Raw genomic sequence first — 8539 nt, 5'->3', positions numbered from 1 at the left:
TCGCTGCTCCGCCGGCACAGACAGGGGCAGGCCCCGGCCCCCGGGCTCTGCTGCCCTCCCCGGGGTCACGCGCGACGCCCGGCACAGCGCAGCCCCGCAGCCGCCTCCGCCCCCGGCTTCATTGACTGGGGGGGCACATGCACACACATATGCACGCACACACACACGTGCCCGCACACACACATGCACACACACACAGTCCCCCCACCCCAGCCCCTGCCATTGGGCACTTTCCCAGTCGCCACGTGACTCCCCCCCCACCGGGATGCAAAGGAGCCGCTTCACTTTCACTTTGGTGCCGCACCGAGGGTCCCGGGGGAGGGAGGCTGCAAGCGGGGTGCCTGGCATGGGCTCCGCCAGGAAGTGCCCCCCACACCGTAAAGACAGAAATCCGGGACGGGGGCAGGAGCCGATGGGCGCCCTCTCCCCTCCCCTCCCCTGCCCTGCCCTCCCTTCCCCACGAGCAGCGCTTGCCCGTGGCACAGAGCGCGGGGCTGCCCGCGGGGAGGGTCTCCTCGGCTCCGGGTGCTTCCCTGCGCCACCTTCCCCTGGCCCTGGACAGGATGCCATCGTCTCCCCAGCCGGGGGGATGTCGGGGGCTGAGGCAGGGCTGGGCTCTGGCTCCGGAGGGACAGGCTGCACCCCATCTAGCCCCAGGGCAATTCCCAGGGCCTTGCTTTCCGCGATCCCCTCCCTCCCCGGCCCCCAGATGAAAGGTCCGCACACAGCCCCGGGCCCAGGTCGCTCACCTCCGAGGAGGCTGCACTGGCAGCACAGCCCCCTTATACTAGGGATGAGACTGGACATAGGTATGTACCCATACACACCTACATCTACATGCACACACAGACAGACAGACAGATAGATAGATAGATATGTCTATATACACATAGATACACACACATATGTGTGTGTGTGTGTGTATATAGACATATGTGTATATACACAAATATATCTATTATAACGTATGTATACATATATATCAATATGCACATGTGTGTATATACATATACAGCTGTGTAGGTTGTAGCCGTGTTAGTTTAACGACATAGGAAGACAAGGTTCTTTGGGTGAATTTGATATCTTTTATTAGACCAACTGCTGAATAGTATGTTTTGATAAGAATGGGAAATGTAGGAGAACAAGCTCTGGGTGGGTTAAGGTTGGCTCCATATTCTGCTTCCCAGATCCTCCTGTTGTTAAGTTGCTCTAATAAAACATATCAGATTCATCCAAAGAACCTTGTCTGCCTACATACATATATGTACATACACACATATGTATGTATATATATGTGTGTATATATGTACATATGTGTGTATTATCTATACGTGTATATATAGATGTGTATATTTATGTGTGTGTGTATTTATTATGCATATATATGTATATATATATGTGTGTGCATATATGTGTATGTGTATATACATGTGTGTGCATGTGTATATATATGTGTGTGTGTGTGTGTGTGTGGATAAATTATCCTGTTGTTTCACTGTATCTGGCTTACTTTAACAAGCTCCCTATTCCAATTTAGGGGGGTTGGTCCTCTGTAGTCAGAGTTTCGGGCAGGGGAGAGATCTAATTAGTGACAAATATGCCTGCCCATACTCAGATGTATCCTGTTCTTACATAATCCTGAAGATTCACCTGGACCTGCAGCAGTGTGATGAGCTACTCAGTGTACCTCACCTTGACAAAATTTGCCCCTGTGTTAGAAATAGGATTAAGGGGAAACATGATGGAATTATGAAGGGGATGGAGTGGTTCTACTATCGGGTGTCCTTAATGAGAGTTCTATCTAATAAGAGGACAGTAAATAATAATGAGCAGGTTACAAATTTAAAACCGTTTGAAGGAAATATTTGTTCCGTGAATGGAAGAATAGTGCTATGTATACACACACATAGACTGCCATATGTATCCTGTGGCAGTGTGGAGAGCTCAGCCATCACCCAGAGATGTGCTAGCCTTTCATTTGCCAGTTACTCTCTTGTGTGAAACATGCAGCGAGAAGATGCCCAGGGAATCAGTTGACATTATCTGCTCATTAATGCCCTTATTTAAACTCTTGCCTTCTGGCACTCTCTCAGCAGCTGCCAAACAAGGCCCAGCTCATGTTCATTGCCTTTCATGAATGAGCAGGCAGCCACATTCCCTTCACTAATGCAGCAAAGAGCAGTTAGGTTTAGTCAGAGCCCTGTCACCCATGCTGAGCTCTGGCTCATGCGTGTTGTGAAACACTAGAGTAGACTAACCTTGTGCTGCTTTTCCTATCAGACGTCTACGGAGGTTGAGCTGGTTTCCGCTAGTTCTAGGTTCTTTGAACAGGAGAATCCTGCTTCTGAGGGCACTAAGACTTATAAAACACTTGCCACAAAAAGAACAAGATCTAATGAATAGGCCTTGTGGATTCTGTCTGCACCAGTGGTCACTGACATCAACTTTGTAAAAACTATTAAGAACAAATATTTTACTGACAGAGATTGTTTTTGACCCAGTTCATCTCTATTTGACACTGAAATAGTGCCTCCTCAACAGTATCCCCTGACTTGTGAGTCCCACTGATTCATTGTGCTCTGTGAGTAAAAAGCAGGATTCTCTTGTTCATAGAGCAAATATTCCCTTCAAACTGTTTTAAATTTGTAACTCGTTCCTTCTTATCTAACATCTTATTAGGTAGAACTCTCATTAAGAACTCCCAGTAATAGAACCACTCCATCCTGTTCAGAATTCCATCATGTTTTCCCTTAATCTTATTTCCAACACAGGGACAATTTTTGTCAAGGTGAGTAGTTCATCATCCTGCTACAGGTCCCCCTGAAATCTTCAGGATAACTCAAAGAATAGGATACATCTGAGTGTGGATGGCCAAATATGTCACTAAGCAGATCTCTCCTCCCAGTCCCCATACTCTGATTACAGAGGAGCAGCATCCTAAATTGGAATTGGGAGCGTGTTAACAGTAAGTGTGATATGGAATCAGATTGGATTGTATTCCAAGAATAAAGGCACACAATAAATTTGCATTAGCTGACTGAGAAGGAAAGCAAGCTCAGACCAAGCAAAGCTCAATCTGATTTGTTGCTTTTTGATTTAGATTTGGCATTAACATCTGATGACAAATTATGATAAGTGTGAGTCATGAGCCTGGCATTTTTCCACCTTAAAATGCGTCTTTCCATCTTAAAATGCCAACAAATCATGTTCCTGTTCTAGGTGCCTATGACATGCAGAAGCCTGAATAGTATCTTGTTTTGATAATGGGAAACTAGGAGAATATGTTCTGGGTGGGGTAAGGTTGGCTCCATATTCTGCTTCCTAGATCCTCTTGTTGTTAGGGTACAGATAATCAATATGTAATATACATAGTATTATCTTAGGTGTGCATGGACATGATGCCATGGAAAAGACCAAAGATGGGATGCCTAAGATGGAATGCGCTTAACCTATGCATTTTCAAATGGCCAAAGACTTACTGTGATATGCACTCAGCAGAGGCCTCTGAGCTGGAACCCTGTTGATATAATTGGTGGGGGTGGCTATGTTAGAGCACTGAGCATTTGAAGTTGACCTCATCCCTAAATTCTTCCAGTTTGACCCTTTAGGAAAGGCTAAACACACCTTACACACCTTTGCCTCTTGGCCAGAATAGATTGTTGTTGGGTATGCCTGGGTAGTAGTGGTATGGCACCCTAGGGATATTGAATGCAAACAAGGGTCAATCAATTTACACTTAAGTTGTCACTTAGTTAGCTCAATGTAAGGAATTAAACAGAGTGTCTTTTATTTCTAAAAAGGTTGCCAAGGGACCCAAATAATAGGATAAGAAGTCTTTTATAGCTTGTAAAAAATCCAAACAAGCAAATCAATCATAATAAAAAATTAGCAGAACATAGAAAATATGGGCAGGGAGAAAGCCCCTCACCCATAAATAACCATTGTGCCTTTTTTCTTAATATGACCACAGCTATAGTTTCAATATCATTTTTCCTGGTCTTGTATGCCTGAAAATATTCTGCTTTCATTAAAAAAATACAAAAACAAAACAAAATGCTGAACCATAATAATAGTATTTCCAGGAAAACTTACATGAATTGAGCAGAAAGGTACAATAATTCTGCCACAAGTGAACAACTATAAAATAGCTTAGCCTCTGCTTCCAGCAGTTTGAGGAGGAAACAATTTGTGTAGATATGTGTTAGCTTTTAAGCAATGAATAAAAATTTTGAAAGCTCCTTTTACAAAATCACATAAATACTTCAGAATCCAAGTCTCACTAGACAAGCAGTTGGATTTAGTCTGTCACTTATGTGCTGTTACTAGAAAGAGAGAGGGTAGTAGAAAATAATTTCTATTTGGCGGGGAAGGGGGTTTTACATGTTGTATTTTAGCACCATATTTGGCAGACAGGGCATGTTTATATTCAATGATGTACTGCCATGTAGAGACACCTGTGATAAATGAACCTGGGTGAGTACTAGAAGCAGTAAGTTTAACACAGTGTACTACCTTGGCTAGTTTACCCTCTTCTCAGCAGAACTATGCAAATGTTATACCTCTTCCAGTTTCTGAGCTAGCTTAGGTATCTCTGTCCAGCTTTGTACTGTTTCCGGCTGACTTCAGGCTCCATAGCCAAAAAGGAGGCATAAAAATATGTGAACAATTCCTTTTATCATATTTCTTCCAAATTTCCTCCATAATGCTATGCTGTTGTGTTCTGCGAAGGGTAAAGAGGAGTTCCTGATTCAGCATGTTTTATGCCCATGAGATTCTACTGTCCAGCTGATGTAAATAAGAGCTTTGCTATTGACTTAAGTGGGAAAAGGATCAGATCCTTTCTCTGTACATTAATGTTTCCCTTGCCTCTAAATTGTTCTTGCTGCTCATCTTTTAATCTGCTTTATTTCTGCTCCTTCTTTCCCAGGGTAGGGTGACCAGAATAGAACACCAGGATGGGAATTCCAGATGTGGATTCATAATTGATTTATGTAATGTCATTATATTATTTTCACCATTTTTCTTTATCCAAATCTTTATGCAACTGAATATTCAGGGATTTTTTTTCTGACTGCCACTGCACATGGAGTAGAAGTTTTGACTTAACTGTCTTCAGATACACCCAGAATTCCCCTTCTCCCCAACTGTCACAACAGCGTAGAGCCACTTTGAATGAGCCATTCCTGTGTGGCACCTACTATTTCTTCATATGTGTATTGTTTTGCATTTGACATCGTATTGCCCATTTATCTGGCCTGGTTAGACCTCTCTGTAATTCCCCAGTTTCCTCTAGCCTTCATTAAACTACATGGATAGCTAGGGGCAGACATCTATATACTTCAACTGCTGAAACTAGGGTCTTATGCCTTCTTATGCTTCATATCTTCTCAATACTCACTTGTGGAGCTAAGTGGACTCTGAGTCTGTCTTTATGCTCATTGTTTTCTTATTTACTTACATTCTGTTTATTACTGGAAAATGCATGTCATTTAATAATCCAACTAAGTTGCTTTTCCAAGCAACTTGAAAAGCTGTGGGCATGCTGAGTTAGGTTTATTTATTCCAAAATTGGCTTTGAAGAGGAAGGTATGCGGGGACTGGAAATGGTGAAATTATCCTTCCCATTTGGATGTTCTGATATAGCTCTATGTCTAGGAGATCCATTCCCTCTGGATTGGTGTTAAAGTGAGAGACATTGTTAAAAGGCTAATAAAAAATCAAGGAGCAATAAATACTAAGTGATTTTTAAGTAAATATGTTTTTTTTTCCAAGCAGTGCTCAGCTGTTAGTGTTACGTTTGACAGCTTGTAAAAGGCAAGTTTTCATCCAGGAGCAAGAACAGGTTAAGGAAGGACAAAGGAATATTCTGAGATAAAAAAAATCAAGGCCGGCAGAAGTATGGTCCACAGCTTGAATGAGTTGCATTACCAGAGTCCGGAGAGGGAGAGTAAGCGCAGCAAAATGGCCATAAAATACATTTTTTGTAAAGAAGACAGGAAATGTTTCTTTCAGAAACTCTGGTGCACTTTTCCCATCTGGTGAAACAAAATAAGACAGGCATCTTCCCCTCCCTCAAACACCAGCCCTGCATTGTCAGGGAGCATGCGGTATCTTACAAAGGGGTGCAGCTCAGCAGCTCCACTGGGATAGGCTGGGAATGTGACAAAATGTGGCGTGTGCTAGGAAAGACTTACATGTATCTGTTGTCCAGCTTGTTAAAAAGGGGATTGATTTGCTTTCAGGTAATGGCCCGTTTAAGTATGTAACTCAAAGGTCACTGCATTAGCTCTGAGGAAAAACACTTGCTGTTTCATACTTCCCTTGCGGTTTATTGCTGTGATGATTATGTTTTTAGGAGTGACAGGGAGGCCCTGCTCTATAAATCCTAGAGAAAGACAGTGAGGAGTAATGTACCGAGTCCCCTGGTCTCACTGATGTCAAGAAATGCTTGAGTGCTCAGCACCTTGGAAGTCTCGCCAGAGTATAGTGTTATAGAGACAATAAAGCATCTTGATTCTTTACCCACCACATATTTATGACTGTTGGATTCAATTTTTAAAATCTTTTTGTGCAGGTTTGGAAGTAACAGATCAACTGGGGAAAACATAGTTGAATAAAGCTCAAGTGGGTGATAGAGATTTTCTTTCTTTCTTTCTTACTGGGCAGGCTTGGTGTCAGACTGCAACTCCCAGGTGGTGCCATGCCCTCACTAGGCTGCTTTTTGCTTTTTTCTTTGTGTGGGAAGTTGAAGGTGTTGTCACGTGTATGATTGGATAGAGCAGGGTAGGAATGGTTTGTTTATAGAGGACTTTGGTTTATACCACCATGTGGCCGGTGTCCCAACCGCATAACAGCATGTTAGGCATGACGTGTAACTCAGCGAAGGTGTCTGTCACAGTGTGATGTTATGAATATAATGACATGGTGCTCGTGATCTGATGGTAATTTGTTTGTCTTTGCTTTGTATATTGGACCTGGACCCCAGAGGGGCCAACTTTTTGTACTCCGAACCCCTGAATAAAAGGTAAAAAGTCAAAGTCTTCCTTCCTTCCTTTCCTCCCAGCACTAAGGTAAGGAGTTTCAAAAGCCGCAGGAGTTAAGAGCTGTTTCAGACCTGCAAGGGAAGCAGTGAAAAGGAGGAGTGTAAATTCTGCCTGTGCAGAGGCGAGGGCCATTTGAACCCTTCCAGATCCTTCAATCAGGGTTAATGGTCAGAGAGATTCTGCCCTGCGCTGGGAATAAGCCCGGCAAAGCAGCATCAGCCCTTCGGGGTGTGCACTGAAGTCTAGCTTCCACCTCAAAGAGGAGTGTCTCGCCAGCGGGTTAGTGCTGCTCTTTCCCCGCAAAGGCAGGTGGTAAATTCAAAGAGTCGATAACAACACGTGCGTGTTCAGCCTCTGATGAGAACATGCCTTCCCGCGGGAGACCAGCTTCGTTAACCAAGTGTGAGGCAAACAGTTACAGTCGCTTTTGCCAATGGCTTCAAATTCAAAGCACTTCTGCCCCACTTGACACGGTGCCACTCCTCACTCCCCCTGCCTGGAGCAAAACCACGGGGCATTCACGACTCCACGCTTCAAAACTGCCCCCAAGCTTTTCTTCCGAAGGGAGTCCTGCTTTAAAGTAGAATCAGGGAAAGCTGGAGGTGGAGGGGACCTCGTCCAGCCCCCTGCTCAGAGCAGGACCATCCTCAGCTACATCATCCCAGCCAGGGCTTTGTCTACCCGGGCATTAAAGACCTCCGAGGACGGAGACTCCAGCACCGCTCCGGGGAGCCTGTTCCGTGCTTCGCTACCTGAGAGCTCTTCCTAGTATCTAACCTCTGCAACTTGATACCCGTGCACTTGGAAACCGACTCTTTTTTATTATTATTACTCGAAGAAAGTCACCCTCGGCCCCTGATGGACCTGCCTGCCCGACTCGCCGAGGGTGACATTCTTCGAATAATCATTTTTTTTTTTTAAAGCTGGTTTCCAAGTGCCCGGTTGTCGAGCTGCAGCGAAGGAAGCGGAGGTTAGATGTTAGGAAAAGCCAGTTAGAAATTGCCCGAGGTCTCCGGGGCTGATCCACCCCCCAGAACACGCAGCCCCGAGGCTGTGGGGGGCGGGAAAGGCTGAACCCTGCGCTGGAGAGCGGCACTAGCCCGCCGGCCCACATGGGCAGCACAAATAACATAACCTGAGGGAGCTCGGCGCCAGCCACTGCTCAGCGTGCACAGGGCTGCGGTCCCGATGCACCGGGGCGCTCGCGCGCGTGTGTGAGAGAAAGCTAGAGAGAGCATCCCGGCTGGGGATCCTCTGGATCCTGGATCCCGGCTGGGGAATGATAGATCCTCATCCTGCGCTCTCTCTCCCCAGGGTCTGACACATCCTCATCCCAAATCCTCTTCCCACCCGCTAGGCCGGCAGGTGCTTGAAGCGGCCGCGCTAAAGAGAGAGAGGGACCCCGGGCAGCTCGCCCCCCGCCCCGCAGCCCGAGCCCCGCGCCAAGTCCTCTGCTACTTCCCGCGCTTTCTCTTCACCAGAAGAAAATGAGCCTC

Source organism: Alligator sinensis, unplaced genomic scaffold (assembly GCF_000455745.1).
Source record: "Alligator sinensis unplaced genomic scaffold, ASM45574v1 scaffold313_1, whole genome shotgun sequence".
NCBI lineage: Eukaryota > Metazoa > Chordata > Crocodylia > Alligatoridae > Alligator > Alligator sinensis.
The sequence above is the reverse complement of the archived record's forward strand: the minus strand, read 5'-3'. Positions refer to the sequence as shown.